At 36.0% G+C, this 11,542-nt stretch overlaps 1 long non-coding RNA gene across 1 annotated transcript in view; it reads left to right on the forward strand.

Annotated features, from left to right (window-relative positions):
• Positions 1-7,501, forward strand: part of LOC111606217 — a 44,752-nt gene extending 37,251 nt beyond the window's left edge. Inside the window, exon 3 of the long non-coding RNA XR_002751966.1 lies at positions 7,278-7,501. This is a non-coding gene — a long non-coding RNA (uncharacterized LOC111606217). The remainder of the gene's footprint in view (positions 1-7,277) is intronic.
• The last annotated feature ends 4,041 nt before the right edge of the window (positions 7,502-11,542 follow it).

Consider the following 11,542-nt stretch of genomic DNA (forward strand, 5'->3'; position numbering starts at 1 on the left):
CAGATGTTAGAGTGCTCTTGAGGCAGTGGCGAAAACTATATATCAGCGATGATGGGATCTTATACAGAAAAGCAGGACATACGTCTCAGCTAGTGTTGCCAAAAGAACATCATCCGTTAGTGTTTCGAGAATTACACAAAGAGATGGGTCATCTGGGGGTCGAAAGGACTCTGAATCTGATCCGAGACAGGTTTTATTGGGTCAGAATGCAGCAGGACACAGAACATTTTGTGACCCAAGTGTGTGAGTGTCTAAAGTCAAAACGACCACAGAGAGCAGCCAGAGCACCACTGATGCCAATTGTGACAACACGTCCATTCGAACTGGTTTCAATTGATTTCCTGCATCTAGAGGCCTGTAAGCAAGGCTATGAGTATATTCTGGTTATAATGGATCACTACACTCGCTTTGCACAGGCCTACCCCACAAAAAACAAATCCGCAAAAACAGTTGTGGAAAAGCTATTTGATGACTTTGCCCTTCGCTTTGGCTTTCCGGAGAAAATCCACCACGACATGGGGAAGGAATTTGAAAACCAGTTGATGGCTCAACTGCAGAGGTGTTGTCACGTGCGAGGGTCCCACACTACCTGCTACCACCCACAGGGTAACGGACAAGTGGAGCGATTTAACAGAACCCTGCTGTCTATGCTCCGTACGCTCACAAGTGCGCAAAAGTCTGACTGGAAAAAGTCGTTATGTAAGATGGTGCACGCATATAACTGCACCCGCAGTGACACCACCGGCTTTGCTCCATATTATCTACTCTATGGGCGATCCCCACGTCTGCCGATAGATCTCCTGTTTAACATACAGCCAAATGAAACACAGCAAAGCTATGCTGAGTATGTCAAAGATTGGCAAAGCAGGATGCAGCAAGCCTACAAGATCGCAACCAAAACTGCCACCCGTGAATCGAACAGAGGAAAAAAAGGATATGACAAAAGAGTTTATGGAGCTGACCTGCAGCCTGGGGGGCGTGTGCTTGTACGCAACTTATCAGAGAGAGGAGGTCCTGGTAAGCTCAGATCCTTTTGGGAAGATAAAGTGCACATCATCACAAAGAGAAGAAGTGATATCAGCCCAGTATATGAAGTAGTACCAGAAGGAGGTGGCAAAAGACGTGTGCTGCATAGGAACCTCCTGCTCCCTTGTGACAGTCTGCCAATCGACAGCCCAGAAATAGACTCAAAAATGACAAAAAGGACTAAAAAGACTAAGTCGAATACATCTCCATGCCATCTTTGTCAACGAGAAGAATCTTCAGACAGTGAGATGGATGAGGAAATGGAGCTAGTGTGCCAGTTTCCTCCTGCTCAGCACAATGGTCACCGAGCTGTCAGCTTAAACCCAGATGCTGAACCATTTACACCAGACCAGCCTGACCAAGACAACGCATCGAAAGTGAATGAATCTCAGGCTAATTGGATGAACAACATACCAGAAGAAGAAGATGGAGGCCAAGACATGGAGCTACACCAGGATCGCCCTGAGCCATCTGCAGAAACAGCTACTGAGGAAGAAGAGGATGCAGCTGTTCCACCACCTGCATTCAGCTACCCAAAGAGAGAGCGTCGCCGTCCGAGGATGCTGACCTATTATGCTTTGGGGGAGCCAACCATGGTGGAATTAGGCATTAAAGAACTACCTGTGAGTATGATCCCAACCGGTAAAGAACTTTGGCGACCCTGGGTAGTTCCAGGTGTTAAAGTACAGAGTTAAAGACACACTGTATATAGGTTTAAGAACTACATTTAAAAGAAAAAGACTATACTTGAATTCTCAAAAGACAGTTTATTGACTGTGCTTTCAAGACAAAAGACTGGTATCAGAAAAAAACTGTGGCTGAAATTAAGGTTCTGTTACACTAGAGAGATGATCTGAACATATTTAGAAGTATTTGTAACTGGACATTTGTAATCTAAAGTGACAATATCCTCTGTTAGTGGTGGACACTATTACAATAATATGTAATATATGTATGTAATGAATGTCATGTTAAGTACCTTACTTATAACATCACTTCCAGTAAAAGGTCTTTAAAATGTCATAGGACATTTTTTTTTAATGAGGGGGAGAGTGTGGCATACAGGCCATTTTGATGGAATAGTCGAGGTAAATTAATACTGTTTTGTGTTTATTAATACTGTTTTGTGTTTCGTTGTGTGTTATTTACTAGTGGTGTCGCAGGTTGACGTGGTTGCGGAGGGGGTCAATATCACTCCGCCGTTGCTAGGTAACGACGGTTGTGGAACGTTGGCGAGTGTGCTTTTTTTTCTAACGGCTGTTAGGAACGAGACCGCTAACGGAGTTACTTTGTAACAATTATTAAATTAAAATGTTGCGGACTCAATCTCAATATCTCTTTTGATTGTTTGTCACCGTTACACCTTTAACATTATAAAGAGTCAAGAGTTTAATTTAGTCATTCTGGTCTGCTTTCCGCCCTTCCTCTCGTCCATTATCAGGAGACGGATAAGCAGTTTAATAAGTGTGACTGTCTCTGTGTCTGATTTAATGAGATATAGACAAATATCCAAAAGGCAAAATTAAAACAAATGAAGTGTGAAGTGTGCATGTTGTGAGTGAGGACAGAGGCTCTCTGGCTTCCAGGGTCACAGTAATGATGAGTTATTTTTAGACATATTGACTCTGTTTGACTCAAAAGTTTTGCTTAAATTGTGTCAACTGTTTTGAAGTGAGAAGTTTACTTTATGGTATATTTGGTGCAAATGCCTTAATGCACTTGAAATAATACAAAACTAACTTAAAAGTAACTTTCTACTATGTGTAGAAGGTTTTTTAAGTCAATAATTCCTTAATATTGATGAGAATTTAGTTTCACTGGCTGATAATTTCACTTATGTGGAAAAAATTTCATATTGTTTGAAATAATAATAGCACTTTTTCATCAATGTTAAGGAATTATTTACTTAAAATAAGCTCATATTCCTGCTGAAAAGTTACTTTTAAGTTAGCTTTGTCTTATTTCAGATGTGCGAAAACCAGAAACTCAAAAAATACTTGGTAAGATTTTGTGTTTTTGCAGTGTGTGCTCTGGAAAAGTTACATTTGACGTTCTGAACGTTGGCATTAATGCGCAACATGCTGTTTACCCTGTAATGTATTTCAAAATATTCAAATTCAGAATACTTTATTTTCTGACAGGATTTTGTTAAAATGCTGTTTGTTTTTTTTTACTCCAGTTCTTACCAGCATTTTTACTCTGATACGCATGTCATCCGGACATTTACCGTTTTTAATACCAATAACATTTCATGATATATATCGTTACCGCCACTCATAAATTTTATACCACATCCCTCAAATGGAACAAACAACATGTAAATGTGAATTTTGTATAATACGTCTGTACAAAAGACTGTTAATTATTTGTTTTCAGCCCTCTAGTTTAGGTTTTCTTCATCAAAGTATTTTAGGTGCAGTATTTTATTTCAGCCACTGGGTGGCTTCATGTTCATATTTGTTACATCTTGTTTTGAGTAGAGTGTTGCGGTTCTCAAGGCTGACTTCGTTCATAACCTCTTTCTATTGTCTGCGTCCATTGAATGTAAGTAATACTGTTGTTGATTTAGTTCGGTTTCGTCAATGTCTAAGAGCTGTAGTTGTGCTTTGTCCCGTTGAGTATTATAGTCGTTTGGTGTATTTTACTTGTATTGTTGAGAGCTAAAGTTAGCCGTTTAGCATCAAGCTATTAAGCTCGGTTAATTAGTTGCAGCTGTTAATTGTGACCATGTGCAATTGAAATGCGTTATTTCTCTTGTATGTTTACCGTGTGACACTATTATTTGCAGGGTTTATTATTACTATGTATGTATAATTATTATTTACATTCTCATAGTCAGACATTAACACATTTATTCATTGTGGAAATTAGGTTTATTTGTGAAAGGGTTTACAGACAAATTCTCATAATTTGTATTTGTTTATCTTTATAGGAAACCACACACACACACACGCCACACACACACCTGTGCCCTTATATGTATAGCTGAACCTCCAGAGCTAATTAAAACCCAAGTAAAGATCAATTCTGGACTTGGACATTCTCTTCTTTCACTAACTCACCTGAACATATATATCAGCTGTTCTAACCCGACACCCTGGAGTGATTGTTTATCCACAACTGAACCAGCTTCAGTCTTCATTACAACGTCACTTTTAAGAAATTTTATTTTATGTTTTCTCTGGTTGTTTTTGTTAATATTAAAATTTATTTGACAACCAAAATCATTTAATTGTGGCAAAAAAAAGAAAACTAAAATACTTTCTCACTGTAGAAATCCCTCCTGCAAGTTCTGAGTTTTATCTTTTTGCTCTTTCTTCAACACAACAGACCAGAACTTCCTGCTTGTTGCAAAACAGAGTCCCTGATCATGTATAGATATGAAATATTATCTAATTTCCTAATTATTTCCTCTATGCAGGAGGACTCTCAGTTTTTATATCTTTGTAGTTTAAACATCAGCAGAATAATGGAGTTTAGGCGCTTCTGGAGGATCATCATCACGTCAGAAATATTCTGCTCTTTATTCTCTTCAGCTTTCATGAAATCTCAAAAGATGAACTTCAGAAGATGCGCAATGATTTTAAACCCTCAATGTTCTTTCCAGATTTGATTGTTTTTAACAGATGAACATTTTAACCAGTCATTAAAGATTTCTTACACGGCCTTGTGCAATATGTTAACAAGCACTTACAGACACGCAAATTCAGCTGCACTGACTTTTTCCTGACCTTCTTAGTTGATGTATAAAAGATCTGAGGGAGGAAAAATTCAAGAAAATGAAAAGTGTGACGTGAAAATTGTTTTTCAGCATCTCCTGCTAATGTCAGGGTCAGAAATTAACAGAAATTTTCAGCATTGTTTTGCTGCTGGTTTCAGGGTTGCAGTTGCTGATTGAAACACATTCCTGCATTTAAATAACTTTTCTCAGAGATGCTGAAGTTTGTCTTTTTCATTAAAACATCCTGTTTTTTCTGAGCAGCAGATCAGATCAAACTTGGCAAAATTTCAAAAGTTTATATGTTGAAAAATTGATTTTACTTGGAGTCTGCAGGGCTAATTAAAAAAGTTAAATAATAATTAAATGTCATGCATAATCAACTTATAGAACATGCTTTTCAGATGTGGTTTCAGATAAATATGAATTATTAATTGATTATCTCGGTTTGTGTTTTGAAACTAGTAGAAATGTTTCCTTTTGTCAATACTTTCCATTCATAACCAAAATGTTTATGTTTTAATGAAACTGAATTTGAAGTCTTTTAGATTTTTATTTGCTCTAAAGCTTATGATCTTCTGTTTTCACATCATTTTTATTTTTTAAATTGTCCTTTATTTATTGTTAGAAATTAATTTTGTCAGAAAATAACAGGATATTCAGTGACTAACAGGAATTGCTTTGTCCACTGAGTAGAACCGATTAAATTTTCTTTGTGAAAAACAATGAAAGGAAACTGAAAAAAGCAGATGATTAATGAGCCATGAAATAGATGATAAGGTACTTTTATAAGAGAATAAACAGTTACATAACTACAGTTTTTTGTTGTAATTAGAGGACAAACTCTTGAAGGCTTTCACTTCACTGCTTTACTGATCCACTTTATACTAATTATGCTCTAAAAATGTTTAATAATTTAACTCCACCACATGTACGTCTTATTTAAAAATGAACCTGACCTCAGGACGAGTTCGGCCTTCAGGCGTTTAGGAATATTATTAATGATAAATGTCCTAGCAAATGAACAGGAGTATTTTGTCCATTTTAATGTTTATGAGTTCTGCTTGTTGTATTGATCAGGAATGACTAAAGCTTTCATTGGTATTTTGTTTCTGTTCACTAGAGGCTGCTTTCTTTTCAGGTTTTCTTATAAAGGGAGTAATTTAGTTTAGTCGTTATGTGAGCATCTCAATATTATTAAAAAGTAACTTTCTTCATTGCATAAAATAGTATTTGAAACAGCAATTATTAAGCGGAGAAGGCCAGACTAATCTGAGAAAATTTCTAGAAAACTAGGAAATTTCAGAGGATGAAAAGTTTACAATTTGCTAGAAAAAAATCAGAAATGTTGAGAATTTCTAAAAATGCCAATCTTTGAAACTCATTAATTTCTGTGTTTTAGCAGAAATGTACTCATTTTTTCCCTTTCTACAACAGCCATAATACGCCACCGAGATTTAACACAAATGCACTTCAGTTAAAACAGAACATTTTCTATTTAGTTTTAAGGTAAAGTTAAATGCACTACAACTGTGAAGTCTGTCTTATTTTAACATAATTCATTATGTTAGACTGAAATCTACAAAAAATGTTGTAAAACTATACTTTTGCCATTTTTAAGAGCCAGTTACAGAATGATAATCACAAACCTGTTTTTGTTTAAATCTGAACTGATTGTTTCCACTTTCTTTTCTTCTTCTCAGTCATATTTTAAACTAGAATTTCAAAACCATTTGAATAGAAAAATTGATTTCTGAGTTAAGAATTGTTTCAGAATTGAATCATGACCCTAAAAATTGGAATCGAATCACGAAACATTCACATCTCGTCATTCAAGACCTTAAATCCAGGATCCAGAACATACAGAACCAATATTCCCCCAGAAATTACCTTTTCACTTTGTAAATAAACCACTTTCAGTTCTTACTTTGTGTTGCATCTCCATGTAGGTTTGAACCTACAAAGGATAACAGTGCTTTTCTAAAAAGCTGTCAAACCTTCACATTTTTATTCGCAGTGGTTCTTTAATTACAGGAGGAAACAAAATGAGCGCTTCCTTTCCTCTGACAGATTCACACAGTGGTAAGAATTTGGCAAAATGTCAAATTTAACTGCTGCAGTTCCAACTTCCAGCTCAGTCTGTGTGAATAAAATCATTTTAAATCCCCCAGAAGGAATTCTGACAGTTAGAATGATCATGTTTTTTAGTGCATTTATAAAGGAATTCATCAGGCAAGTTTTTATTCCTGATAACTAAATTCTTGTTCAAAAAGCAGATGCTAATTATCAAGTCAGATTAAGTTTATTTGAACCTAAATGGCTGCTCAAAACATGCACATGTAAACATGCTTGAATTCCACCTGCTAATCTGCATTTACACTTGCTCTAACTAAAGCAGATGAAAACACTGGGGAAAAATCTACTTAGTTTTAAAAAGTGGTGAATTTTGACAAATGTAAGACATTCTTTTAATTAAACCAATGGGATTTTATGAATATTTTATTGAGAATATTTTAACCTTCTGCTGTTTTAGCGATGCTAAAGAGGCTAGGAGAAAATCCTTGAAGCACAACAGCCACAGTCAGCAAACACATGGGAGCCATGAATGCGGTTTGAATGCATATATGAACACCAAGCGGACCAGACACAGGAAGTGGACTACAGCGCAGGGCATTTTGGGTAAATACAACCAAAGCAAACATGTTAGCCTAGTGCTAGCAGAAGAAATTACTCTTGTTTTTTTCTAAACAAAAAAGAAACGGCTAAAATCTGATGCTACTCCACTTTTGCTGATACAACATAAGAAAAATGCTCTCATTGTCTTCTTCAGTGGTTTTCATGTCATTTCCTCTAGTGGTTCTTGTTGCAGCGCCCCCACAGGCGAGGAGGGGAACAGGTTTTTCAAATAGCTTGTTTGGTTTGATATATTGCAGTGCAAAGAGAAATGTAGCAAATTGAACTGAGTTTACCAGACTATCAGGTGGGAAAACATACTAAGAACAGTTATTAAAAAATGTATGAAGAAACAGTTAATGAAGATCCCATAATTATTTTATGAAAAAAGAGGAAATGATTTATTCTTTGAAACTAAAATTTACTCTATACCTCTGTTTAATGTTTTTTATCTCACATTGGTTAACTTAAAATGTATTTAAATAAACTTTCCTCTCTTCAAAGACTCAACATGCAGCTGAATCTTGCACATTTTCTGATTTAGACACAATTCACAGAACCTATTTCTGACCTGAAGTCTTACATGAACACAACCTGTTCACATCCATGTGCTGCTTCTTCATCTGCCTGAACGTTTTGAGGAATTACTCATAATCACAGCAGCAACGAGCGCCTCGGCACTTAGGCTGGGAACATCAGAATACACTTGCTGACCGTTGTTTTTCCTCTGAAATTTATTTCCTCTTCTCTGCACCTCGACGCAACACACCATCTTCTGTCTCAAGTGGAAAATGTGTTTTCTGCTCTTTGTGTCACTTGAGGTAATTATGTGTCTCCATGTATCCACAGTGAGCATAAAAAAAAGAGCTCATTCATGCAGAAAAGCAGCTCTGGAGGAAACAAGTAAGTCCATTAAAGATGTTTTTTTTTTGTGGCTTTCACAGTTTTTTTACTAAAACATTTTTCCAACATTTAACAATTACAGGACATCCTTAATGTGCTTTCATGAGTTGTGACGTTTTATGTTCCTGAATTATATAACAACATCCATACTTTTTATTTCATTTTATGTTGCACAGTTATACAAACCTTACATCAGTGGTCCCCAAACTACGGCCCGCGGGCCAGATGCGGCCCGCCTCCACATTTGGTCCGGCCCCCTGAACAATACCAGAGTATTTTCATATATGTGCATTTTTATTTGATAAGTTGGACTTTTGCAATAAAATGTTCCTTAGTAATGAACTTTATTTATTATTAACTATTAGTTAGTAACTATTTTATACATGCATATAATTGACCCTAACCCTTTTTTTTATGTGGAGAACCCAGTGTTATTTGGTTATTATTTATTTCATAAATAGTGTTATTTCCTGACTTTTGTTCTCTGAAGAATCCAGAAAAGGTTATTTGATTGTGCTTTCTGAAAAACAATACATTTTTATGTTTAGCACTCTTACAATCGTCACACTTTTTCTGTTACAAACTGACCCCGGCCCCCCATCAGAGAAGGGACAAGTTATGTGGCCCTCACAGGAGAAAGTTTGGGGACCCCTGCCTTACATTTTTGAAAAGCAAAAGTGGAGCCTCCTGCACAACCAACAAGAATGCAGCCAGTGGTTTCTGGTAACCTATCATGCTTCCTTGAACAGGTTAGGAAAGACTATGGCCTAAACAAAACATGTTTTTGCACATCTTTAGATTGTGAGGCATTAGTCAGAATGAGTTGTTTTAGGGCCTTTGTCACTGTAAAACCAAATTAGCTGCTTCTAACTCGGTGCTTACAGTTCCATGTGAAAATGGCTGCAAACAGATGCGCAAATATACAAGTATATATCTTTGAAAAGCAGGAGTGGCGCCTCCTGCATAACCAACAAGAATGCAGCAAGTGGTTTCTGGATGGTAAGTAACACGTGGAACTCTGCTGGGGTTGCTAGGTAACGGTGCAACGTCTTTGGAATGTGACTTGATAATAGAGAGGCTTTGTGAAAAGGCTCCTTTTCCAGACACCAAAAAACAGCTGGAAGTTTTTTTTTAAGTGCTGGACTGTTTTTAGAAGCAGATAATACTCAATGGAAGAACAAAAACATGGAAAATTGTGAATTTAGCATAACAAATCTCCTCTAACATTTCTTTTCACAGAATAACAGAAGTAAATCAGGAAAAGGTAAGTTGGTTCCTCACTGAATGCTGGTTTTGTTCAGTTAAGGTTCTGAAGAGAAGATGTGATACATTGTGGCGATTTTTGTCATAAATTCAAAGCAATCCTGAAGCTTAAAAAGAAAAATGTAGCTGGTGCTTCTGGTTTGTTTATCTGCCCAAACAGCAGCTTGGCAGAGCTGCAGAGTCCATCATGCATCACTGCGTGTTTGGGTCCAGCCTGTCCACTGCTTTCCCACACATTCCTCCGTCTCTTTCACACTCCACACATTTCTGTTCTCCTTTTGTTGCCCTGCAGGCCTCAGCACATTACAAAGAGATGCAGCGAGCTCAGATCTGGCTTTCATGAGTTCTGTAACACAGAACCAGAACTTTGTTAAAAGGCTTGAGCAAGTTTTTTGTCTCCTAACATCAGGAAAATTCTCAGAAAGTTTTAGATCTGATGTGGAATTCAGCAGAATTATGAAGCAAATATGAAGGAAGCAGAGGTAATACATCAGTGCCATTCAGTGTGTTACTGCCTAGCTTTGCTCTCAGCATAAAAATGTGTTTCAACATGTCGGCCAACCAGAAGTCAAAATGTTCAACTATTCTTCCATCTTCACGTCTGTGTAGCGCATTATGCTAGCTAAAACCGTATAATGTAAAGGAGACACAAAATATACAAACTAGAACTGGAATAATAGAAAACATCTGGCTTTTAAAAAAGTTAGAGCATTTTATGTTCTCATTTCCAAAGAACCAGAACGAACAGTATTCTGCTTGAATGATTTATAATAAATCTGATATTTGACAAAAATAAATTCAAAACCTAGAAAAATGTCCTTGATTTTAAAAATTCCTCAGCCTTTTATGTTTAACCGAAAGTCCAATAATTACGACAAGTATTAGGGCCACACTAAGAAAATATAAAAATCAAAATTACAAGTACAAGAATAAAGTCATAATATTACAAGAACAAAACTCATATGAACATAACCTCAAAATAATAAAAGAATAAAGTCTTTGTATATGAGAATGAAGTCATATTTTTAGAATATTTGTATGAAAATAGTCGTAATAAAACAAGAGTAATTCAAAATTAAAAGAAAAATGTCATAATATCACAAAAATAGTCATAATATTAAAAGAATAGTTGAACAAAGTCATGAAAAACTTTAGTCATAATATTCTGATAATAAAGATATAATAATACAAAAATAAAGTAGAAATTCAGAGAATAAAGTCACAAAATTACAATAATAAAGTCGAAATAATACGAGCATATAAATTATAATTTTACAACAATGAAGTCGTAATATTATCACTTTATTATTGTAAATAATCCAATAATATTTTAAAATAATATCAGTAATATTTTGACAATGAAGTCGTAATATTATCACTTTATTATTGTAAATAATCCAATAATATTTTAAAATAATATCAGTAATATTTTGACAATAAAGTTGTAATATTATCACTTTATTCTCGTTTTATTTTGACTTGATTCTCATACGACTATTCCGTCGTATGTGATTTTTCTGAATTTTCAAATTTAGCGTAATACTCCGTGGTAAATATCAGATTGTTGAGAGACAAAGATCGAAGCTTGACAGACATTTTCTTGTCAGGCGGTGAGAAGTCATGATTGGGTTTAAATGAAGTGTTTCTAAAAACCCGAGGCAGTGTGTCAGGGAGAGTCACAGACAGAAAATCACCTTTGTTTTCTGAGGATGGAAGGACAAAAACAGCAGAAGCCACAGAATGTTGATGCTGCTTGAAGTGACTGGGAGTGAATTGTGATGGGATCCTGCTGCCTGCGGCACGTCAGAGGAGAAAACTAACACATCTAGTCCAAATCTGTGGATCTTTTTCACAGCATAGATTTAAATATGTGATTTTTGCATTTATGCATAAATATTTTAGTGGAACATGAATACCTGACAGGTTCACATGGGAATAGAAATGGCCTGAGGGGCGGCG

Source organism: Xiphophorus maculatus, chromosome 21 (assembly GCF_002775205.1).
Source record: "Xiphophorus maculatus strain JP 163 A chromosome 21, X_maculatus-5.0-male, whole genome shotgun sequence".
Lineage (NCBI taxonomy): Eukaryota > Metazoa > Chordata > Actinopteri > Cyprinodontiformes > Poeciliidae > Xiphophorus > Xiphophorus maculatus.